A 26518-nucleotide genomic window follows, 5' to 3' on the forward strand; every position below is an offset into this window, starting at 1 on the left:
ACAAACGTACTTACTTTGAGCATCCAAACACTTTCCCTGGTTGCTGGTTTGAACTGTTCCTCGCAGCAATTTGGTACTACAAAGAAAACATGAAAACATTTAGTTCAACAAATGAACAAGGGGGAGGAAGGAGGAAAAATAAATAAATAAATCACTGAATGGTCTTTGTCTGTATCAGTTGTGCAATGAGGCTACAGCCACATTCTAAAAATGGAACAAGCGACGAAGTCCATCATTACAATACCCTAATTCAGCTCCTTTCACAATGGTTCAGTGTCTAACACATCTGCACAACAATCAGATGTCCCTCTGATGTGGTAGTAAATCTATTAGGTCCCTTATGCAGGGCTACATTCAGACTTTATTCATAATTTCAGGGCACATTACTGTTTCTTCATCTGACCATGCTTCTTCTGAGCACAAGCAATCAGTTATGACCATTGCAACATGGAACTGAGGCCTTGCTACACTTGCCTGAATGGCTTTTCAGAGGAAAAAAAATCTACCATTAAGAAACATGAACTGATGGCCTGGAAAAGCTATGTTTTTGCTGCTAATACAACACTAAAAAACACTGGCAATCCTTTTAAGTGATGCTTCAAGGAGGCTGTCCACTTATAGCAACTGCATTTAAGGCCCATTCTTTGCTCTGTTGTTAGATGTGATTTCCTAGAATTGCTATATTTGCCCTTACATCCACTTTCTCAAGTGCTAGGAACTGGCTGCATTACAGAAACATAAGTGGGAGCAACAAATATGGTTTTCAGCTCGTGTCATCAGTTACATACTGGTGTTACATACTGACGTGACTAAGCTTCTTAATTTGGCTTCTTCCCAGTCAGCAGGAAATTTCATTCCTAGCAGGTAAATAATTGTTTACAGTCAGACCAAGGCTCTGGTTATTGCTTGTATTGCAATCCTAGTCAACTAGTTGAGACAGTCCAGAGGGAGGGGTACTGCAAAGGCGTCTCTGCGTAACAGGCTGAAATGGCATCAAACAAGAGCCCGGGGTGCTCAGACTGAATCAGGACTGAGGGATGCAAGAAGCTCCAGCAGGTGAATTTATATTCATCATAAGCCCTATCTCTAGAAGAAGAAAACAAAGCAAAGTCTCGCTCCAGTTCATTATCTCATCTGGGAAGGATGAACAGACCTTCAAATATGGCCTGTCTAGAGGACTGGATCCCAGCTCCAGGAGCTGGGTGAGTCATCCTGGCAGACAACTTGACTTAAGAAGGCTGCTAGCACTCTGGAAGGCTGAAGCTACCTTAAAGCCAAACCAGAATGGTAATTAGCTATTAAATACGTTATTGTTTCATTTCTTTGAATCTCTCCAAACCTCTTAAGCTTTGCATTTCAATATATTATTTTTTCCTCTTCATTTGTTTAATGTGGAAAGTGAATCCAGCATGGCTGACAAACCTCAGGCATCCTGTTGGCAAAGGAACAGCAAATCCCTCATGATATGTTGGCTCTTACTCAAGCAGACCCCTGAACTTACGCTGGGATCTAACAGCACTAGTCCAACAACCTGTAAGAATGGGGGAACTCATGAGACGATGAATAAGACAAGCAATCTCACATTAGAAGGTGTTGACCAGAACTTCTAACAGGCAACAGTAGTGGAAAGACATGGAGATTCCCTTAGAAATGTGGAAAATTAATTTGCATTTCAGCTCATGCAGCACTTTCCATGCTATATACTCTGTACAGAGTGATATTTATATGATATTGAAAATAGAGGTAATTATTTCCTTTTCTCAGTTAAGGAGACCTCAGTTTGAGAGTGATTTGAATAATATCACCACAATGAGCTTTTTATTAATAAAGAGTACAGTCTTAAAAAAAATTCCTCACAGCGGAAGTTTCTAAAGCTTGAAGACTGATGACTACCTATGTGTAGGTGGAACCAAAGAGGTACATCTCAGCACCAGCCCTGCCCTTCGCCTGCATGCAGGTACGGACCCGAGCTATGGGGAGTGGTGTGACAGCTGCGGCCAGAGGAGCTAATGGGCACAAATGTGGTGCCGTGCAGTAGCCCTCCCAGGTTGCCACCTGCTCTGAAAACCATGCCAATACCTGACCTGTACTTCTGGCTTGAGGTGCAGGAGGAACATCCAGGCAGGCAGCAGTAGGAAATGCAGGATCTTTAAGGCGGGGTTTAATTTAGGTGGACGAAGGAACGCAGTAGACGTCCTAGTTAGTGCGTGTGAGGCAGGTAACCACAGGGAGCCAGAGCCCCGTTTGGAAGGGTGGAGGGGTAAAAGCACGCAGTGGGAAGACGAGGGAGGAAAGGATGCCATGTGTTTCCTCCCACTCTGGGCCAGGCCATGCATGGCTCACATCTGTGGGCACAGGCGTCATGTCACTGATCTACATAGACCAGCAAGCACAATCAGTTCCTCAGTCAAAAGTCCCCGATGCACAGGCCACACAGATTTTAAAGAAAATCCCCATCTCCTAGAGTCCCCACCAAGACATCTAAAGAAATTACCCATTCCACACTGGTAAGTGTATAGGGAAAAGGCCATGAAGTCAAAGAGAGAGAGGAGAAAGATCTAGAGGATTTGGAAAAGTGGAAGCTGAAGACCTAAGAACAGAAAAATATATCTCTCTAGTGACCATTTAAAAGGAAGTCTCAGAAAACCCTGCACAATGAAACAGGTGAGAAAAGTGTCCAGGTTACGCACTTCTCAGGACAGGAATTTATGTTTTGTTCAGTTTTTTACAGTTATGCATAGCTTACAGTACCCCGTGTTATACTGTTGCAAATTTCCCTCATAGGGTATCAAGCTGGAGACACAGATCACAATCAATATTTATTAGAGCACCTTTTATGAATTAAGCTCTTTTGAATAGAATCAAGCTGTTTTTATTAACAGCAGATAATTATTTGCATAGCAAATTCAGTTATTCCCTCACACAGTTCACTCCCGCAGTCACCTGTAGTCACCCGGCTGCAGCAACAGTCAGAAGGCCAAACCCAGTGATTTTCACAGAAGCTAAGGCAGGGGCGTACCACTGGGCAGGGGTTCAGAGATGCCCCTATTTCACCAGGTGTATCTATAACCCTGCAGCCTGTGCTCGCACATAGCAGCAATTATGTCTTCAGATGCAGCCGAGTTATACAACTCGCCGTTGACGCTAGCGTGTGCTGGTGGCCTTGAAGGGATTCAGCAGACTCTCGCTGTTCCGAGTTTATCAGTCCTTGTGGATTAAGCAGGACCACTGGTCTCCAGAGCTTATCAGTTCTTGGGAGACCTTCACACGCTACCTCTTAGTGCATGCTTTTCCTCTCTTTGGCCTTGTTTTCTGGTAGCTATTGCTACATCCACAAACTTAGCTACCTATCAAATGCATTCACACAAACTGACACAGGAGGGATTTCTGTGAAAATTATATTTTATCTCATTTTAACGGATGGTTTTAATCAGAATAAACACTGGCTGAGGAGAGGGGAGAAAATAAATAAATAAATCAAACCAAGGGCTAGGCAAGAGGGGTATGAGAAAGCAGGGAGAAAGCCAAGCAACTAAGCCAAAAAAAGACAATAAAACAAAGGTGATCTTCAGAAAACAAGGTACACAAGCTTCTAGAAGCACACCACCATACAGTCATACTATAAGTGCAGCTGTTAGGTTAAAGAGTTGAAGAGGACAAATTATGACAGAATCATATTAAGGTGATTCAAATTGAATATACTAGTTACTATGTAAAATACATTGACTATGTATTTTACAAACTTCCTCTGAGGGAGTTGGTATTTTCCTCGTAGTTGCAGAGCCCTGTGCTCTGCTCCTGTGTCTCAGTGGCCTGGATGCTTCCTCCGCCCTCACCCCCGAGCACTGGGAATGTGATGTTGCATGACGCAACGCCTAAAAACAATTTGTAATATAAGCCAATAGACACCTATTCAAATATCCTCAGCAGTTACAAGGGGAAAAAAAAGCTTCAAAACCAACTTATTTTTAGCAACTGAAAGAATTCAAGCAAACCAGCTGTGGCTGCTGTCCAAGCATTTAGTGAGTGGAAAAGAGCTTGACAAATTGCAGAAATAGACAAACTCAGAGCGTAAACCAGAAAACAGCGTATATCACTATTTACATATCCCTTCCCATTGTAAAGATGAACTGAAGGATTAATTCTAAAGCTCTTAGTGTAAAAGGAAACAAATGCTGTTTTTTATGACCTGTGCATGAATCAAAAAAAACTTAAAAGCTGGGCAGCTATCTCGACTTACTGGTAACCAGCAGCCCAGCCCTACACTGCCTGACCATTCCTGTGTACTCCTCTGCACTTATTTGTGGTTTCTTGACTGTTTGAGTAGGACTGGGCTCTGCAGCCATGTACTGAGGTACTCCAACCCAGGCACAAAGCAAATAAATCAAGTAACAGAGCTGAGTTTACTACTGTCTTCAATTCCAAAAAACATGAAAAATGCCCTAGTTTAACTCTGAGCACTTCACAGGGAAGGCAGTCACCAGCGATGTAGCAGCAAAGAGCTGCTAATGAGCTCGTCTCGGAGTGCGCTCGCCTTTGCCATTTCCAGCCCGGCTTTGTTCCAGTGGTTCTGCTTCCCCGTCACTGCCCCAATTTCCAGTCATAGGCTGGCAAGGAAAAAAAGTCTAGAGGCTGCCTATAAAACCCTGTTTCCTCCTTCTTATTTACAAAGCAGCCAATCTTTTTTTGCTCATTCTCAGATTAAAGAAAAATCCAGGCACGTTCTCCTTAACGACCCGGTATCCTGTGTATCATTTCCCAGAAAGAGGTCTTCTGCTTTGCTTGGTTAGCTGCTAGATTTTCTCCTCATGAGCAGTCAACCAGATTCTCTCATTTCTGCTGCCTTCTTCCCTCCCTCCTCAACATTTTATAAACGGGAGTTTCCAAGACACGAGTGCCTTTGAAGGCGGGGTTCAAAGCTGCAGCCAACAGCAGTGCGACATCTGCGTCTTTGCAGCAGCCAACCTGCCCCGCTCCCGTTGGCAGATACCTTACCAGCCTTCCCAACTGGGACCCTGGATACACAGTCATTATCTTCCAACTGGGAAAGGGTGTAACAGAGCTCAGGTCATCTGATTTTTGTTAGAGTTAGCATGACAGATTTGGCAAACTTTTTTTTATTGGTGTAACAAACAACGCCAAACCAGTATATCAAGCAGTAGGTGGCAGACCTAATAGGAAAAACATGAGAATGTATCTATCACTCCTTTTATTTAGCAGCAGGCTGCCACATTATACTTAGCTCAATTTCAACCAGAAAAATTTCCTCTTTGCTCCCTTTTGAGCAAGCAATCTTTCATCAGTGATTTGAGACATCCTTTTCTATTTATTTTTTATTAAACTTTGTTTCAGTCACTGATGTCTGCATTTCAGTGTCTATCACACTAATTAAAAATCTACTCTACTTGCATTGTTAGTGCTTACATCTGCAGGCTTCTACCACCAACACACAATCGCCAGTTTTGTTAAGTATCTGTCTTTGCACATTTGACTGCAGTGTACTATTCAGGCTCTCCTGCACATATTAATTTATCATGCATTTCGGTGAGTTTTTCTGGAAGGCAATATAGCATCTTCCAGAATGCATGAAGAATGAACAGAGCTGATCAGTTTTCCGCTCTGTGTCATGAACTAGAATCGCTTCACACATTTCTTCTGTACGCTTTCCTCTTTGTAAACAGTCATGCAGTGGTGGTAAATGTGCTTTACAGTGAGGCAAGAAAAGCCAGCACTGACCCTAAGATTTCACATTATGAAGAATTCAGCAAAAATACTGGCTTAAGGTATTCCTGCCTTAACAGTTCACTATCTTTTCTTGCAGATTACAAAAAAAAAAAAAGGAGCAGTTGTCTGCGTCAGTGCCCACCGCGGCCCTGTCAACGCCTGGACCGGCACACCGCGGCAGCAGCGTGCCCTTCTAGGAGCACAGGGGCTCATTACCCGCCACTGCTGACTACAGAGGTGCAGGGAAAGCGTCACTTGCTCAGCTGCAATATCAAGCTTTGAAAGCACCCTTGCCCTGCTCTTAGGATAAGGCCTGGAGACTAGTGGGGTAACATAGGGTTATGGCTTGTCACATATCAGCTTTTCCCTGTTGTTCAATAGGAAAGGAGTAAGAGGCATGTGGAAGACAGCCAGCAGCAACTGCTTTAGTCCAGGGTATCAACAATTTCCAGGATATTTACAGCTTCCCATGCTAAGCTTTAGGCTGCATTTTGTGGCTAAATTTTTATAGACTAATCAGCAACTGCTGGACTCTCAGAACTGTTCAAGGTACCTAAAAATGTACCAGCTTTAGGACCAGTAAAATATTTAGGCAAATAAATTGTGTTAAGAGTTTTAAAAGACAGACATTTTAGCTAAGCAAGAAATTTGCATTTAAGTGTTACCGTTCACTGTAATCCTTACACTACTTGATATGCCCTAGAAAAAGGCAGGTAACTCAGTCAGAGGTCCTAAGATTAGATACCCTGAATCCTCCTCTATGGTGAGATTTGTTTTTCAGATCCCCTCTACACTGAATGAAGAGAAATAAGCCTATCCAGAGAATATTCAGCAAAAATCAGTTAGGCATCCACAGAGAAGGGGATAAAGGCTCCTGCCAAACTTCTGTTCCAAAACTTCACTTAGCAAGCAGCAGTTGGCCAAGTCTGCAAGTTGTAGAGCTTATGGACCGGTGAGAAGAACTGATTTCTGCTAAGAATTCAGTATTTTTTTTGTTAATTAAAGACGTAGTCTCTAAAACACCACAACATTCAGCAACTGTGCCTACTTCATGTGAGGAAAGAGGCAAGTATAGTCCTGGAAAGCAAGTATGCAAAGTCTTGCCCCTGGGATGGAATCACCCTATTGAACAGCACAGGCTGGGTGCCAGCTAGCTAGAGAGCAAATTTACAGGAAAAAAATCCAGGGATCCTAGTGGACAATAAGCTGAACATCGGTGTGTCCTTGCAGTAGAGAAGAACAACTCCCTACTGAGCTGTGTTTGCAGGAGCGTAGCTAGCAGGTTCAGGGAAGTGATGATTCCCTGTATGTAGCACTTGTGAGACTGCACAGGGAGTACTTGTGTCTGGTTTCTGGCTTCCCAATACATTAAAGACAAACATGCTGGAGTTCAGTCCAGTAAACCAAGATGCATAAGTGGATAGAGCACATGATGCACAGGAGAAGCTGAGAGCGCTGTTCAGCCTGGAGAAAAGGCCGGAGGTGGAACTCGCTGCAGCCTGCAGTTACCTAATGGGAAGGCGTAGAGAAGATGGAGCCAGGCTCTTCTCAAAGGCACACATTGCCAATGCAAGAGGCAACAGGCAAGTTTCAACAGGGCAGAACCTGATTACATGTTAGGAAAAGAATTTTCACCATGAGGGTGGTTGAACATTGGAACTGGGTCCAGCGAGGCAGTGGAGTCTCTGTTCTTTGAGACATTCAGAGCTCAACAAGCCCTTGAGCAACCTGATCTCTCTAGGGCTGCCTTGACCGGGGGTTGGACCAGACCATCCGGAGGCCTCTTCCTACCTGTATTGTTCTATGACTCCATGTAAAAGTACCATAACTGCAGGCTGCATGTCTTACCCAGGAGACAGAGACTCAGTTAAGATACTGGATGGACACTTCAGATACCTCCATCCTTTTACCAATTCCAGCATGTCTTTCTCTGCCTCAGGTCGCTGAACAGAAAAACAGGACTAACTCACAAAGATGTAAAGGTAGATCACAGTGGAGTGTTTAGGTGGTAAAATAGCTAAAATTTTGTACTTCAATCTTAGTTCCCCAGATCAAAAATCTTTTTGCTCTTTACAGAACTGCTGAAACAGTTTAAGAGTTCTCGGACTCCTCTCTTGTACAAATATAATGGGTTACTTGCAATCAATTATAGATGTAGAAGCCTACTGAAGGAGGTAAGGCTACAGTTTGTAGAAAAGTCACTGGGAACCTCTGATTAGATAGGATGCTCATGTGACAGATGAAGATACATTTAAGGGTGTAGCACTATCCCCATTGCACTGCATAGTTCACCACACATGCTCTGGGTCATAAAACACAAGCCAGGAAGTTACAGCACGTTTCCCTCTCTTATTCACCTAATCATGACCAACCAGCCATTTTTCCTAGGTGGCACGGAGAAGTCACTTATCCATAGCTCCACAATGGAACTGGCATCCCCCGAGTGCCAAACCCTATTTGAAAGACAGTTTTCAACCCTTACATTACATAACCAGTAGAGAAGAGTGGTCAAGTGCTCCCAACAACGTAAGCACAGCCAGGTGGTCAGAATATTTGGGAAGTCTATGTTTTAGCTTTCTCCAAGCTGATGAGGGGCAGATCCCCACTGTCATGATAAGTGAGGACACTTGTATTATGGTAATGACCCCATACAAGTAATTTATACAGCTGAAATTGCAGAAATTATGTATTTGACACACAGAAATTACAGAACCAATGTAGCTTTCTGGATCTTGACTGTTTACAGAGTTGGAAACTAGAGAAGTGTCTCTTTTATGCTAAGGCAAATGAAGAACCTCCCAAAGAGACTCTTCAAAGCAGGGCTGTATTTGAAAGCTGCCTGATACATTTTACTCCTTCAGTTAAAATAACATCACCACCCGATCACAGCTTGTGAGCATCAAGTTGAAGGAAAACATTCCAACCTGTGAGGCAAGAGTCATAGCTTATTATCTCATTTAGTTTATTTTTGATATCCTGCAATTAAAGCAAGTAACATGGGAGGAGGTTCTGAAGGCTGTCTGTCAAACTTTAATCTCTCAAGTTAACATTGTTGTGTTCTGAAAGGATAGTTTATATTTGAATTTTACCAAGTTTGAAGTGTGGTGGCTGCATTTGTGAGCTGCAGCATTTCATCCAAGCAGCAGCAGTGAGAAACTCACAGGAATTCTCTTTATTAACTTTGTTCTGCAGACAAAAGCCACAAAGCACAACAGACCAGTGCACTAACTTCAAGACGCATGCATCACATGCTCAGTAGAAAAAAAGTAGAAAAAATTCCAAAGGATTCTACAGTGTCGGAGTGAATGCAAACTTCCCCAATGTTTTGGTCTGGAAAGTTTTTTCCTTTGGCTTACTGACTGCAAGCACTGATTTGGAGAAGCACTAAAAACTTATTTAAATAGTATACACAGTTTAAGTGTAGCTACTTCTTTCACTGTCTTTCCTAGATGCTTATCCTGTTTTCAGTTTGATGTCAAAACTAAGCAAGAAAAGACACCACTTGACCAAAAAAACAGATACTTTGGACTAATTTGCCATTTACATGGACACTATTTCCCCTATAGTTGACTGAACTTTTATAACTGGACAATTTTTCACAGCTAGAAGACAAAGTCTGGTAGCTGAGATGGGGCAGTAAAACTCTGGCAGATTTTTGACCATTCCTGTTCAATGGAGAACTTGACAATAAAGCTTAGGTATCTGTCTGACCTAATCTGATTGGGAGATCCATATGTCTGAACATAAACAGCAGTTTCTCTCTTCATAAGGCTGCCGGTTCAGCAAACTGTGTTGAGGAACTAGTCTTGCTGTTTCTTTTTGGGCACATGTGACCTGCTCTAGACAACCTAGCCTCTGTCAATGTTGCTAAATAAGCTTTCTCAGACTGTGCAGGTTCAGGCTAGGGCAACTAAGATCTCTGCCTTCATGTGGTAGCCTCCTAGCAGCTAATTTTCTATGGAGGAACCAGGGCATCCTTCAGCCGAGCCTGAAAATGTGCTTGGCACATCTCCCGGCTTGCAGAAACTCTTTGCATCTAGGGTGCCCAGGATGGCAACTGTCAAATGCTTTAATGCACAACTACTTTAAAAAACAGTGCCAGATATAAAATGCATGCATGAGCTGAACACACATTTTGAGGCTCTAAATAAAACTTATTGAGATCCCCATTTCCCAAACACGTATTCACTTAAAACCCTTTTCTTTTCAGCAAAATTAGTTAGCTATGGGCAGCCTCTGTAACTAGGTATTAGTGAACATACCTGAGGTGAATCACCATAACAACTTGTGGAACAAATGATGACTCCAACAGCATCCACAGCTGAAGCATCCAACATCATCCAAAAGCAGGTCTTGCTTGAGCAATCCTGTTAACAATTTATGTATGCTTGTGGTATAACTCCAATTTTTCTCCCTTTTTGGTAGTCAGCTTACTTGTTAACTCACTAAGCAAAAACGTAAGATTCAACCTACGCTTTCCCATAAGATTGATTTCCCTGCAGGCCCTGTCTCAGACGCTGCTGCACTCTGCTCAGACACCCTTAACACCCTCCCATTTCTGGTGAAAACACGCCACACCTTTCGCAGTGAGTCAACAGCATAAGGCAGCATCTCCCACAGCACATTGGAGGCTTGTAAACAGGTGAGAGGAGAGTGCTGCGATGCATCCGCAAACACAGCCCTTCAGTTTAGCATTGGATAGGATGCTCAGAGAAATGCTCTATTGGCCAAAGAGATTATTAGAAGATTGCTACGAGCTTCACTTGTGTGTGAATGAACAAGATTAGGCAGGGTCACTTTGGACACAATGTCACACGGACAAATTCTAATTCACCCACCTACTTAGTTCATGTACGCAGACAGCTGGAAGTCTTTGCAACACTCAAATGACAGTGTTTGGCAGCTTATCAAGCAAACTAGATGCCTCATGCCTGTGGAGAGTACTAGCACATCATTTTACTTCCATGTTAGTCTGCTCTTCCTCAGTGTAATTTGTCAACTTCTCAAAACTTCTGTAACCAGAAAGAGTGACAGTGTTCAGCTTTCCTCCTCCTTTGGGATGACAAATAGAAGTTGAAGTTTAATTTCCAGAATATGAAGATGACCAATATATTTTGACAGATGAGATTTATAAAGAATAAAATAACTCAAGCTGCCCCAATTTTAACAGAGTGAGATATTGTTACATTTAAAAGTGCACTAGTTTTATTCCCAGAAATACCTCTACTTTCTTTAGTCAGTACAGGTGCTTGCAACCTATTCAGGTTTGAGGTGCTGTGGTTTTTCTCCTGCTGTCCTACACAGGCAAAGAGGATGTGCAAGCCAGTGTAACAATTTTCTGACACTAACAACTCAATGAATTCAGAAACACAACTTGCTGCTTCTTTTACAGCTGACTTGGTGAGCTGGAATAAAGCCACACATTTTGGCACTCAGTCCCAGAACACGTATGCCTGTCTCTGCCTGATGCCTATGGAAAGGCATCCAGTAGCACTGCAAGAGGATCCGACTCAAAGGGAGCTTTTATGTTCTCTTTCACTCACACACAGAGCGGGAGGGAGAGAGAGCATGTACGCACTACTTGATTGTTGCTTAGACTTTAAAACACTTGATGAAACATAAAATGGTGACTACTCATCTAATGCCCTTCCATGCCAGGCACGACATGCTGTTTTGCCCTCAACTGACAGAAAGTACAATAAGCAGTAGAAAAATGGTTCTTTCTTGTGAAAGTGGGGGCGGTCAGGCAGCAGAGAGGAAAGCCACCCATGCAGGACTGGCCCCCACGCGCTGAGGCAGGCGAGCGCCTCTGGGAGGAAGGAGGGCAGGGAAGAAGGGGGGTCGGCTGCCTCCCTGGGACCACCTGGGTGCTCTCACCTGCGAGACACTGCAGTGGGACAAGATGGTAGCGAAACACCCCATGACCAGTCAGCCGCACAAGCGGATGACGAGAGATGCCTCTGAGAAGAACTGGGCTCGGGCCAGGGAACAGAAACAGGCAAGCCCCAGGGGACACAGAAAGAAACTTTTCTACGGATCCTGGGGCAGGGTAAGACTGCTTCAACTTCAGATACCACAAAACCCCACAAAACTAGAAAAGGTGGGAGGGAAGGACCCTACTGCAGGGCAGGGAAGGTACATATTATCCTTTAATCTCACCTACCAGGTCTGTCTCCTTTCGGAAAATGCTTTTTCTTCTAACATGTATTTTTGCATTCCAGAAAAATCAGCATTGTAGACTGGAAGCCTCTAATACGCCACACATGCTCACACAACAGAAAAGAGCAGGCAGCTCTCCCTTGAAGCTCGGGCAAGCTCCAGGCCCTGTGCAGTGCTTTGCAGGCACAGAGGCTAGTTCCCAGCTCCCATGGCTTACTCGGACTGGGCTCGCCCGCACGTTTCAGGGTGAGCCTTTATGCTTTGCATAGGCGATAGCAGCATGCATGTGCTGTGAAGCTGTGTGAGAGACAGGACTGCCGTTCTGCTTTACTTGGGACATTGCTTTGAGCAAACATTTTCCTGCAACTTCAAGTTTTGGAACTCAGTTATCAAATGTAAACAGGTCTTTATGAAAAAATTCATAGATAACACCATACTGCTCGGGGCACACATACAGGAAGTAATACAGAGGCCTTATACCACTGTCTTACAGGATTTAAATGAATGCATTTATGCTGAAAAATAACCTCTACATTTTCTTTATGTCTTATTGTATCACACTGAGCAAATTAAAACCTCGAATAAAATGTTCACTGTCAAAAGAACACAAGTCTTTTTTTGCACCAACTCCTAGTGAATCCAGTAACAAAGCAGCGTTCCTGCCAGCCAGCTCCTCTGTGCCACAATGTTTAATGGACAGAAACTGTACCAGCAGCCACGCGTTCCTTTCAGAGGAAGACAAAGGATGCCACTGCCAGCGGTCAGACAAACATTTCTTGTTGATCGGTGCCACAGCTGCATAATAAGTTCCCTGTCATTTGACAAGCCCGTCATAGTGTTTCTCTGTCTGGTTTTCTAACATGTTCGTGTGTTGCTTGTAGTCCCTGTACCACAGTGAAAGATTATTACTGCAGCAGAGACAATACATGGTTCTAAAGTCATATGGAGGACACTAATCACATCCTTTAACTCATGTGGCCTTCAAGCACTTGACAGATACACTTCACTGTTATTGTCTCAGGTCAAGTGACATTTGACTGGCAGTTATATTTCTTTCTCAGCATGTTATTTTATATGCAGCCATAAATAAAACATCCCTTTAGATCTCGGTTTTCTAAGGAGAATCTTCATTGTCACTGAACTAGTCACAGAGCATCATTTACAACTCCTATTTCAGCGTTCACAAAGCACAACAGAGCCAAACTCCAGGCTTCTGCGCTGCGATGGGAATTGTTGCTTATCTGAACAACTCTCAGGTAGACAACGACACTGCAAAAGTTGATGTCTATAGGAGGCAGCACATTATTTAAATTCAGCAGTTTGGTTTGACTTAAACTAAAAGAAGACAGTAGAGACCAGCTGACACTTTTCTTGACAGCAGTGCTCTGAGGAAAAATATTGTTTAAGGAAAGCCAGGCATGTTCAACAAACCAGAGTGATATTAGGATCTGTAAAACCCTTCTGATTTCAGGAATCCAAAAAATCTAAACACACCAAAGTTGACTCCCAAGAAGTATGCAAATTCAAAGCATAGTAAGCTCCTCCCCAAGCACTCATGCTCACTGCAGCCAAGATCCCCCTGCCTGCCTGCCAGTGGCCCAAGCTCAGCTCCGAAAACACCCGCGCTGCCATGCACGAACAAGGAGGGAGACTCCAAATCAGAAGCTCATTTTAACATGCACCCAAATAAGCTGAAATTTTATGCTTGAATTTTCTGCAGCAAAAGTATTTAAAAGTGAAGGGTCTAGTAGAAAACCACATCAGTTAACCAGCTTTTAGCATCATTCTTCATACAATACCTCGAAGAAATACGCTGCTGAAGGATTTTCATTGGACATCTGCCTCTTAAACACACAGCTTACCACCAAGAAGTCATCTTTGCAGACTTTCTGCATTTAGTAAGACTGTGGCTTCAAAAAACCAAAATCGGGAGAAGAAGATGGTACCCCTAGGTTTGTAGTTTGGCTACTCAAAAATAGTCTTCTAAAAATTTGTCAAATACAGTAAGTAATCTATCATAGTTCACTGTTCATTAAATCATTCCTGTGGAATAGGAGGCTAAAGTTAAAACTACACTAGATAAGTATTTTATTCCATGAACACTGTTTTTCAAGTTACAAAATGACCAAGGTCAGGCCTTGCTTAGAGGAGCAGGCAAATTCGCAGACACACAAGTTGGATGTTTAAAAAAAGTAAGCAATTCTACATTACCCACTTGAAAAAGCCCAAACTTTCTTCCTACTTCTGAAAAACCATCCCTTCCCTGAAGTTATCCAAGAACAGAGACGTTTAAGATTATCTGCCAGTATTGAAAGTATTTTCCTCTTCCTCGCCTCCCATTTACTGTACTGGTTAATAAAAGATAACAGTAAATATTTTTAAAGAGTTTGGTCTATACCAGTTTACAAGGCACTTAAAATAAATGCACTGCACTTAAAAATACCAATGAACACTGTTAACTGCAGCATGTCAAGATACCGGAAGGATGGCACAGGATAAAGCCAAGGGGACTCCCTCGCATGAGACTGCTCGAGTCTCCTTGAGACTCCTTGGGCTGCAATCCAGCACAGCCAGAGTTTGTTAAGTATCGGTAACAACAGATGGTAGAAAGCAGAAATGACCACACTGTTCAAGTTGAGCATCCTACAAGTTTAATATTGACTTAAGAAACCCCAAAGAAAAGCCACAGCATTATCAAGGGGGAAAACCTGTCTATTCAAACACCACAGTCAAGATGCACTTATTTTCTCTCATCTACTAATTGCACAAAGTCAAAATACCCAGAGAGCCTCTCCAATTCACACTGCTCCATCTTGCCCAAGAGGCTGTCCATCAACCTTGTGCCAGCTACATAAATTCACAGTTCTGCTTATACAGCTTGAGAAAAAGAACCCATCCTACACTACCGTTTTTGTGGAAACCATAACTTTGGTTGTTTTTGTAGTACCTGGTGGTAATATGAGTATGCTTTGCAAAACAACTAGAAAACTAGCCTCTACCCTCAAATACTTCCCAAGTTTTGGGAACAATGAATGAAAAAACTTCTACCTCTTCTAAATTGAATGTCACAAAAAAAAAAAAAAATTCATTAGGTCATGAAATGACAGGGATGTGCGCCTGGGAGTGGAAAGAGTATTTCACAACTGGAGTCAAGAGTGAGACTTCCCAGTTGAGTCCCCTCAAACAAGAACAGACTGCACATTACTTGTACCTGAAATCTTACATAGAGGTGCATAGCAACATTTGTTAGAGCTCGCCATGATGTGGCATTGGAAGATTTTCCATTGGGTTGAACACTCCTCCAGGGAGCACAGAGAGATGTCCTACAACTAACCTTCACATTGAGCCTTTTCTCCTGACAACTATAGGGAGAGTCAGGAGCCACAAATAGGGCTGAAGAAGGATGCACACTCTCTGGGCACACAGAATATTTTGGCCGCTGCAAGTAGATCAGTTCAGGGCTTGCTTGTCTTTAAGGACACACACTTAGGAAGGTGCAACTGAGCACTGGAGGCACAGGCAACTGGGAAGCAATACCGCCTTGTGATCCCACTCAGCCCTACCCCTGCAAGCTACTGCCTTCTCCCTACAGGTGCCTGTTCTAGGTGCTATGTTTAGGACATGCTTGTCTCAAAAATGGTTGGGCTTTGCCTTATGGAAGACTCCAGTTAGGAGTCTACAGAACATATGCAGAACATAGCGAGGCAGCTGACACGGGGAAGAGAATTACCCCAAACAACAACCAGCTTTGCAGCCCCCCTCCAAGAGGCAGCCAGGTCACCAATACGTTGTAAGGTAGCTAGAAAGAGAGTGAAGTTTATACAAAAGTATTATACCAACACAAACACTCAGGTGCAATAGCAAACAGACCTTCAGAGTACCTAATCTCATTTAGGGAAATTCACAGTAACTCAAGAGACATACGCTGAACTGAATAATTTACAGGCAATTATGTGCAGGTATACATAAGGAAACTGTGATACAGGATAACTCAAGAATTATGACAGGATTCCTGGGTGTATCAAAGAGCCATGACTAAGCCGCAGCAATTATACAATTAAGCACAGCATATCTTTTATTTGTATGCTTGAAAAATTAATACTAGCATAGCTAAGGAAAAGCAGCACAGTTCCAACAACAACAGTAACCTAAATATTGTGAACAAGTGGCGCAAATTAGCCCTCAAAGTCATTTGTCTTCAAGGCCTGATCAACCTGTAACAAATAGTAGTTTCTCCAAACTCTAATAAGCTTTAGGATTTTCTTAAGGTTGCTTTCCCCCCATTTGAATTAGCATCATACGAAGATAAGACCATAGGGAATAAGACTCCAATTATATATGGCAGAGAAAATACAGACTTTTAAAACTGAAGCATCATTCAGCTCTATGTATTTCTATTCTATAGAAATACCACGTATAAGAAGGAACCAAAGTAGTGAAGCAGACTTCATGACTTACCTTGCCTCGATGTTTCAAAGATGTATGTAGAGAGTCATCCCCTCCATGGGAACCTCTCTGAAGCCTTGACATGGTGACAAAATAAAACTGACTGTTGCTATAGACTGACAGAGAAGAGCTCCCCTAGAAAACTTCCCTTATAAACCTCACCATGGGTGTAGCTAAATGACTAGCTCCACCCAGAAATTTGGATAGCCTATAAAAAAAACTTTTCAAGCAACATAATTATTTTGTCAGCTTGTTGTGTACTCTGTTTACTAGGGAAAAAATGCAGCAAACTAGCTGATAGTTTTCCAAGTCAATGGAAAAAATATAGACAAAGAAAATTCACCTCATCTCTAATATTTGCATTTTCTGCAACAGAAATAACAACAGCTATTTAGCAGGTGAGTTGCTTGTTTGTTTTTTTTTAAAAAGCACTGCTATAGCAAAATACTTTTAGCATTTATTTATATTAGAGATGTATTATTTTGAAAACTAAATGTATCTATGAACTTGCAGCAACCAGTCCTCATGTCACCACCTCCACCATCAGCAAAGGCTCCTGTTTTCATAACTTACGTCATGAAGATAATGTAAGATCAAAGCCATTTGCAAGCCTCATTGAATCACACATGTGCCCTGGCTGTGAGGGAGACACCACCATGAAAAACTACTTTCTGTTCCTTTGTTCTCTAACTACTCTACATCTTTAAAAAAAGTCAACTTTCTATTTTCTCAAGGGCTAATTCCAAGGGATGGGGAGATGACTATGATGTTACCACTGAGTCAGTATTGCTTGAACAGTTATATATTGTTTTGGTGTGTAATATAAACAGACTTAGATGCCTGCAATCCTGTTTCTTACTCAAGCTTTTGTACTATCCCAACTAATAGTTTCTATATTTATAAACACAAGTATAAGGAGCTATAAATGCATAGTGCTTTATTTGTTTTTTCACTGAATACTTGAGGTTATCCTGACACTCCTGCTGGAGCTTGGGTGTGAAATCAGAGTTCTTGAGCTGTTTGGCAGGAATCCAACTATGCTTCTATCATCTGGGTTGGCTTTCAAGGGAGTGATTAGGAGATTATGTTCTTGTTAACAAGATCTGTGCGAGTAAAAGCTATTATGCCCAACATTTCCTGTATTTAATTTTAAGTGAACGTTCCATCTTGATATGAAGAGATGAGGTATTTTCTTGAGAACTAGCAACTTTGGCCAAATCTTAACTTTAATAAGTACTGGAAGAAGAACATGCATCCCTTCTGACAAAACCAGTCCATGTTTGTCTGTAAATGTTAATTGGTCTTTAAATTATGTGTCCATATGGAACTTCTACAATAAAATTAAAGCTATGCTTAATACTCTCTGTGTTTTTCTTCCCCTTCCTCCCAAATGTCAGATTTTGTCAGGAGAAAGAAAGAGAAAAAGAAAAAAAAAACTTACTGCAACAATAAGTTGCAGTAATAAACTACAGCATTCACTTCTCTTTGCTGCTGTACTTCTTCAGGCAAGGTAAAGTATATTCTACTTTAAGATCTACATTTAAAGGACAGATGCCTACATCTCCGTCTGTGGCTGAAAGTCTGTAAGTCCATAATCTGGTGTTCTACCGTACGTGAATAAAAAAAATCTGCAGGAGTCTCCAAGGGCAGTACAAGCGTTTCACCTTTTAGAAAAAGTCTGACAATTCTGGGAAAAAGATAACATCTTGGTGAGCTCACAAATTAAACATGCCACGCAAGAGTTGGGGGGCCAGGGGGGAAATCACTTCTACCTAAATACACAGCTGGGAGAGATACATGAGAGCTCATTGTCTTTCCTACCGCTATGAGGTTCGCTAGCAGTCTTGCATTCTGTGGGAAGGCTGCTTCCCCACCCACTTCAGCAACTATTGACAAAACAGGTCAAGTCATACTTGGCTGAATTCTCACCTATGCTGAATTCATGTTCCCTATCTATGGTGGCGGGGAAAACCCAGCAGTCCAGGTGAAGCGAGGAGGAATATCCCAGGAGATGGGCAAAGCCAGAAATCAGAGTACAAGGACTAGTGCATTGTGCTCAGCGCAGCTAATTGTGTACTGACACAGTTAATAGGCTAGGACTTAAAACTGAGTTCTGCTTAGAAATATGGGGCTGTGAAGATACCAGAAGTGCTTTAACTTTTAAGTGATCTGCTGTTTTAGCTGGCAGTAGTGCCAAAACATAAAATGGTGAAACTGAGTATGGTATGATCTGTAGCAGCTAGTAACCAAATCAAGAGAGAAAGTGCTCAGGTTCACTCCTAGCAGTCCCTGAAGATGAAAAAAAATACATTTGCTGAATATCACCAGTGCCCCTTTACAACTGTAGGGGCACACCTGCACTCTTTGCTAGATCTACTTTATTATCACCCTAATGACAAACACAGCATTATGCAGCTGTAAGAGCGATCACACTTTCGGCCATCATAACCACAGGAAATTGCTAAAGCTCAGTTGGCCAGATTGTACTTTAGCAGCTGAAACACGAAGAAGCAGTTACAAAGCTACAAGCAAGACTCCTCAGGCTAGTCCTCACTGAGAAGGCACTTCAGTAAAACCCAGCACTATGGAAGTCACCTTGCTTTTGCCAGCTATCACCATGCAAAGGCAAGGCTTAAAAACACATTTTCTTTCCTGAGCAAGGAAGGTTGCAAGCGCTCATGAGAATCTGCTCTTGCTTAGTGAGGCATCAATGTTTAAAGCACAGAATTAGTCTAGCTGCTGACACCTGAGATGCAGGGGAAAAGCTTGGTTTGATACCGAGCTCAGGAGCTGAACATGCTGCTATAGTTGATTCTCCCTCTTCTTGGTAAAGGATGGCATTTTCAGGCTTCACTGCATGGACAGGGTAAGACTAAACTGAAAACCTCTGTTGTGCCCTTTCCTTTACTGCTGAACACATGCTTGGACTGGAGAACAAGTGTTCGCTGTCGAGTAGCGCGCAACATCTGCAGACTGCGGCCAAGACTCTCTGCCCAGTGGAAGAGAGGTTTAAACAGGCAATTTAAAAGCATCATGGCAAGTTGTAAGCATGAACCCACATGAGGAAGGTACAAATTAGAGATGAAAAGAGCTGGTCCCTGAGCTAAGGTGGAGGTAAGGAAGGAAAAAATAAACAGACAAAATTACTGACAATAGGAAGTGGTCAAGTCAGGAAGCAGCTAAGAGGAAGAGAAACAGATAAAGAATGTGAAAACTTTCATAAGAGGGTTTGTTTGAGACAGAAGGGAGTACTCGAAAGGAGAAACTGAAGAGGCAGAAGTGAATGGCTACAGGGTTCCTTCAAGGCACAAAAAAGCAGAAATGGCTCAAACCTTTTGTTTTCTTAATAGAACTTTTTTTTTTGTCATCATCTGGAATTATTTAATCTGCACTTCAAAAGTCTTCCAAAAGACCGTGAACCTAGAATTACTATTCAGAACTTCAGCAAATGCAGTTTTCCTTCTGACATTTCCCAGACTTTTTCAGCTGCGCTTCGCAATCCTTGCTTCTGCTACAGAAACACATATTCCTACCAAATTTCCTGTGGCTTGCTAATGATGCCTAAAGATCTTCACAACCAATTGCCAACATCAATAGTCTCCTGTAACCGTAAACTTAGTGCTTGTTTTGTAAGTATTTCTCACGATTATGATTGACAATGAAGGGAACGAGAGAGTTAAAGGTATGAAGTGCAATAGAACTGACTATAAAAAAAATATTGTAGTAAATACTGGCTGATAATTTGCTTTGCAAGAAAAAAAAAGTGTAAAAGGCTGTGATAAAGAATAAATGAAATTCCTAGAGACTTAGTCTGTATGTGTTAAGCACTTCATTTGTGTAAGGGTTTTTAATATCTGATTGTTTGGGAATAATTGGTATTGTGCAGCTTTATAGCACACCTGCAGCCTAATCTGTTGCCGTGAAATGCAACTGCATCAGTGGGACCTTCTGCCCGGACATGGAGCGCTAGGGGAACCCCCATGCACATAATGCTGTACAGAGTATCAAATCTCCAATGGTGCAGTCTAGTAGTTTGAGTTTAAGCAGTAATCCTGATAAGATAGGAGCTCTCCACTCCCTCTACGATTACATTACAAATGTATTACAAATGTCACCTGTTCTCTTTTTGTCTGTATTCTTCTATTAGTATGGACACCTTCTACTAATACTAATGGTGTGTGCATACCATCCGCCAATGCAATATTTCTAATTTTAGTAAGCAAAGCAGGCAGCATTTGCAGGTATTCGGAAATGCGTTAAACTGGCCATCAAAATCTATGAGACCAAATCACTGCCAAACAATATTCACATTTGAAGATAGTCTTGAAGGACAACATCTTCTTAACTAATATCAGGAATGAAGAATTCAAGAATCTGGTGGAAATCAAGAGAGGTATTCATCTATTGCTTCAGCCAGTTTTGTCTCTTACTTTGGATCTTTGCCTCTGATGCGCAAATATTCTTGGATCGAGAATCACGAGCTTTTCAAGGGAAGCGGCATTCTCAGTGAAGAGATGAGTCATGACACTCAAGGTTACTTTCAAATGCCATATTGGAATGAAGCTTCAAGAACTAGCTTATTCACAGCACTTCTACTTAGTCTGAATGTTCATATTGTAAAGCCAAGCAAAATATATTGGTTTCTTTTGAGAAAACATGACATACTTTACTCTTGCAGTGCAATTCAAACTGTCTGAAGACTGTTAATACTATAGTCAACGTACTATTAATTGGGACATAAAATGATTTCTAAATCAAAGCATGTTTTAATAACATTCCTCTGGAAGGAGTAGCCTGAGAAGATACTCACATTTGATGTTGCACAGCCAAACTATGCAATGAAATCAGAGACAGATTTTTCCTGTATTGACTTTAACAATTCTATCAAATCTACAAAGAGATTTACTAGATTAGAACAACTAAGGTGTCTGAAGCTTATTTCTGATAACCTACATGTTACATTCTTCTTCCCTTTTCATCCGTCAAACCTATGTGAGATTTGTATTTTCTGGCAACTTGTTATTTTAATGTGGTCTTAGCTTGGCATTGGTAATTAAATCAATCTGAAAGCTTGTCATTTACGTGTATGATACATCACTGAGTGTAGGACCATTCTAATTTTATCCCTTAAGGGAAAAAGAATTCCCTGAAAAATTCAACTAAGTTATGTACTCATTGTCTAAAACTGTCCTGCTGAAGAAATACTACGGACTTCTTCCTATAGGGTAGAAATCTACATGGTCAGCTGTTCTCAAAAATGACCAGGTTAGAGATCAGGCTCCTGTAAAGCATTAAAACACCTCTTAAATTTTAAAAAGGACAAATTTGAAATCTGGGGTCATTTAGGGTCAGTGGAAGGGAATGGGATGAATGAAAGCCACCCTCACACAAAACTTGGGAGATTCTGGGACTGATGATGTGGTCAACCAGGATCAAGGCTCTTCCTCAAACTTTGCCATGTTTTCGTCTTCTCTATCACCCCCTCCCCTCCTCTTCAACACCATCAGGCTTTACCACACTGCCATGGAGGAACGGCCCCTCTATAGGGCAGGGTGATCACATTTGAGCATGCTTGCACCACTTGAAGCCCCGTTCTCATTATAGCTCTGCTCTGGGACTTACTAGACTGCAGGGTTGCTTTCCTTTGGCCTTGCTCATATGCTTCTTGGACATGGTCATAGTAGAAATAGAGGATGGCAGCCAGCTGCAGGACTCCAGCACTGGGCAGTCCCCCAGAAACTTGCCCCTTAACCGTACCCATCTCGTGACAGTGCTCACGGGCTACAGGTCAGCTCACTGGGGACTGATGCAACTTAAAACAGCCCTGCGCTCCTAGTCTGCTGCTTCTTTAAATACTCCTATGATAAACGCTTGTCCTGACAGCTTTCCTAGAGCATTCTTTTATGGTCTGGATCCTTTTCCTGCAGTTCGAGTTTTGCGTTCTCCTCTTTAGTCCTGCTGCCAGTCCCCTTTTCCTCACCTGACTCTCCCAAATGCAGATTAGTCACTGCTCTTTCTTTAGTCAGTGAAGTGTCTTTTCAATTCCCTTGAAAACAGTATCTTGTTTGAGGCATCTTCACTCCCCACCCACCTTTCCTACAGACAGGCAAACCCCAAAATGAGGTTTCTCCTCATTGCTCTGTACCCATTGCTCTGTCAAAATTCAGTCATTAAGTCCACTTCTCCCAGAGCCTGACACAGTAGAGACTGTCAGCAGGGAGGCTCAAGCAGCACTCTGTGATGATAAGGGTGCTGAAACTGTATGCAGAGTCCCCAGACGACCCCACCTTTTCAAGGGCAAGAAGGCAAGCCCTATCGAAGCTACAAGAAATTCACATAGGCAGCTGTAACTATCCCCAAGTGAGGCAGGCCAAAACACTGAGAGTGTGTGTGTACATCTCTCTCTATATATAGATATATATACATCTATACACATACAAACATATATATACACACATACACTCATAAATATGTTATATACATACACACATATATAAAGCACTGAGAGATTCAGGGTCACAGTTAAGCCTCACCCAACAGCACCACATGTGCCATCATGCAGTGATTGGACCCTGGGTCATCAGTGACTCACAGCAATGCTATCGACAGGCTCACCAGCACCAGAGCAAGATCTGCATTTTTCCTCCCATGTCTCATGCAAACACTGGCCCAGCCCAATTCTTCCTGAGACAAGCGCTTACAGTTTTAACATGATATAGTACCACTTTCCAGATGTGCCTAAGGGAAAAAATGCATTCCACTCACCTAATTGTGTTACTCTAATGTTTTTCCCTCTTCTGAAATTAGGCTATCTTTTTAAACTTGACTGTATTAAGGTTTCAGTGTTTCAAGATTTAGAAGAAGAACGGCCAGGATAAAGACTATTTTAAGATAAACAAGAATGATACGTTTTAGCAAAAGTTGCGGCTCTAAAAAATTTAATAAAGATTAAGCATGGATGAATTCTAGTGATCATCAGTTTAGGGGCTTTTTTAGTGGGGTTTTGCTTGATTTGTAAGTAACTACTCCTCCAAGTATTTCACTGGTATTTGGAGGAATGGTCAAGAAATAACACTGAAAAATATCTGGACAATACTTCAAATTAGCCAGAAGAGGCAATGACAAATAATTGAGACTGCCTGGAGTTGTAATAGCGGAAAGGAAAAAAGAAATCTGACTGAGAATTTATGGCCAGAGAGAGGACTTAGATGTAGAATACCAGACAACTGCAACTTAACCATGACGTGACAGAAACAGAGGGCTGAAATACCTATTCCAGCCCCACCCTACCAGTTAGGATTGCCAATGCCTAGGATATTTCCAACATACTTTGGAGAACCAGTAATGAAGACTGTGTCCTTCAGAGCAACCTGTTCTTGCTACCCTGGTAGACAGAAAGTTTCTCCTAATTGAGGAGCAAAAGCCACAGCACATGTCCCTGTTCCCTGTCTGTGGGAGAGACACTCTACCAGAAGATTTAACCTTGAGGAACAAGTACCTGATAAGGGGCCAACTGCCAAAACATTTAAATAAGTAAAAGACATCTCAACCTACTAGACCATACTCCACATTAGAAGTTCTGATACAGTCTGTTAGGGCAGCTGGCCAACTTGCACCAGATTACCATGGCACACCCCACGAAGTGAGGTCATGGAAAAATATCCACATTTTTCTGTCTTTGAAACATATCCAAAAGGCGTAGGTATCTCATAAATAGACACCAAGCCCACAAGATATTAAACTGCCCTGTATGCTGCAGTCCTTGGCTCCCTCCATCTCTCTTGCTAAACCGATCATTTTCTCCTTGCAAAACTAAAGTAGCTAATGGATTTGGCATGCTGAATTTGAGGCAGATTGAGAGGAACCATACTTGCCCTCAAGAAATGTCAAATTTGTAAGTCCTTCATTGTATTTCCATAGCTTATACAGCATCTTAGTCAGCTGCCTCTACTAGCTACAGTACGCAACTTCACCATCCCAGCAGAAATACCATAAGTATTGCATGTTTTAGGGAGATACAGAGCTTTCTGCAATTCAAACACTGTACAAGATGCAGCAGTGGGTGAGGTGGGTGGCAACTGACATGACAACGCATACGGCAGCTCATTCATACCACTGTTGAATGAGAAACGACTCAAGATGCCTGTGTAGAAAAGTACCAAATATTTCAAAATAAAAGAAAATGTAAGAAAATTAATGATTCTTTTAAATACTTCCTGTTCAATAGCTAAAGGCAGGTGCTATAGCACTTCACCGGAGAAATCAGAACCCTGACTAAAACAGATTACCCTGTGACAGTTTTGTGTAGAAGTTTAAATTAAACAGTTCATTTTACTTCAAAAGACAATATTTTGTAAAAGAACAAGCAAGTCTTACAAAATAGGCCATTTTAGCTGTATGATACTTTGTTTGAAATACTGTTCTGCTATTCAGCTTGTGAAATGTCATCTTAGTGTTTATTTCTCTTAAAATACAGCCAAATCACTCCAGTATTTCTTTTTAAAAAGTCTTCACCTTATTTACTGTTTTGGATTTCTCACAATTTTAAGTTATGCGCTTATATAATTAGCTGCCTTTCACTTGCTACATAGTTTAGGGCCAGCGATAAAAAGCAAACATCCCTTTGGGAAGCAAGCAAAGTACAAAAAGGACTGTAACTCATTCACCATAGAAAGCACCAGAGGGTTGTTTGTTCGACTTGTCAGAAGACACTGTTTGAATGAAAAACTGGTGGTGGAAATTTTTTATTTATTTTTTTTACGACCTCACACGCATCACTGTTCTGCACAGGAAGCCTGCAGCTTCAGGAAGCGTCAGCCTCTCCCGGTACCGCTGCCTCCTTCCTTGCAGCGGTTGCTGCGCTGGGTCAGTGGATGCGGCATGCTGATTCATCAGGCTTTTAGGTGCCTTCTCGGGAATGTGATTTCTTCAGCACCGAGCTTTCCCGCTACGCAGCACGCTGCGTGGAAGCTCCCTTCATCCCTCCGCCAGCCGAAGTGCGCAAGCTGCCTTGGGCACCTCCAGCACAGCCGCAAGACGCAGGCTGAAATATAGTGCCGCCTTTTAAACCCACGCGGTAGTTAAGTGCCTTCCCGCTTTTAACGAAACTCACGACAGAATCAGCCAACAACTTTCTTGTCTCTCAGCTGTTCAGTTCCAGAAAGCAAACACGCAAACACGTATCCGAGTCCTTAAGCCCCCCAAGCCCCCCCAAAATGTAACTGATCCCTACTGCAGGCACCCATGTACATGCTTCTGACTGCTTCTGGCTTCACTATCACGGGGCAGAGGGCGGGAGGCAGGAGATTCCCGGCGCTGGCCTATCGACCGGCCCTGCAAAGAACTTCCCTCTCCTCTTCCCACCTGGGGCGAGGCGACAGCAACCACTTCGGCCCCTCACAAAACCCTGCCCGACCCGCAGGTGGCACCAGGCACTCCCGGGGTCCCCCCGCGGCTGCAGCGCGCGGTAACGACAGCGCCCGGCACCGCGCCCCGACGGGCGCCCGGGCGGCGAGGGAGGGCAGCGCGGCCCGGGGGAGGCGCTCCGCCCGCTCTGCCCGCCGCCCCGCCGCCGCCCCGCGACGGGCGCACAAGCCCCCGCGCCCGGCCCGGCCCGGCCGCCCGGGGCTGCCCCGCCACGCTGCGCCGCCCGGTGCCGCCCGGCCTCGCCGGTGCCAGCGTGGCACGGCCCGGCCCGGCCCCGCTCGGCGGACGGCGGCGAGGCGCCACCCGGGCCCGGGGCGGGACGTGCGGCCGGGCCGGGCCGCGCCGCGGACGGGCACTCGCTCACCTGCTCCTCGCCGCCGCCGCCGCTTTTCCTTTCTCCCGCCCGCCCGCTGACAGCGCGGCTTTGTCAGCCCGCCCCGCTCCGCCCCGCCGCCGCCACGTGAACCGCGCCGCCACCGCGGGGCCCCGCCGGGGCCGCCCCCGGCGCCGGGGGGCGCGGCCTGGCCGCGGCGCCGCCGCTGGAAGCGCACGTCCGGGCCCCCCGCGCATCCCGCCCGCCCTCCGCCGTGCGCGGGGCAGGGCGAGAGCCCGCTCAGCGAGAGGAGCGGCCGGTTCCCATCAGGCTCCTAGAAATCGTCCACCACCTTGTTTCTTTTTTTTTCCCCCTGTCTTTTCCCACCCTCTTCAGAACCACCCCACCTGCTCCCGCGAAGTGAGGTTGCCTGGGGAAGCTGTCAGGGCC

General features: G+C 43.4%; 1 protein-coding gene across 1 annotated transcript in view; it reads right to left on the reverse strand.

Annotated features, from left to right (window-relative positions):
* The window catches only part of MAPRE2 (microtubule associated protein RP/EB family member 2), a 103150-nt gene extending 76888 nt beyond the window's left edge, over positions 1-26262 (reverse strand). Inside the window, exons 1-2 of the mRNA XM_064507572.1 lie at positions 26120-26262; positions 15-76 (exon numbers count right to left, since the gene is read on the reverse strand). The gene's annotated coding sequence lies outside the window, so the exon portion shown is untranslated. The remainder of the gene's footprint in view (positions 1-14; positions 77-26119) is intronic.
* Positions 26263-26518: the final 256 nt, after the last annotated feature.

The sequence above is a fragment of the Dromaius novaehollandiae genome, chromosome 2, assembly GCF_036370855.1.
Source record: "Dromaius novaehollandiae isolate bDroNov1 chromosome 2, bDroNov1.hap1, whole genome shotgun sequence".
NCBI classification, from domain to species: Eukaryota; Metazoa; Chordata; class Aves; order Casuariiformes; family Dromaiidae; genus Dromaius; species Dromaius novaehollandiae.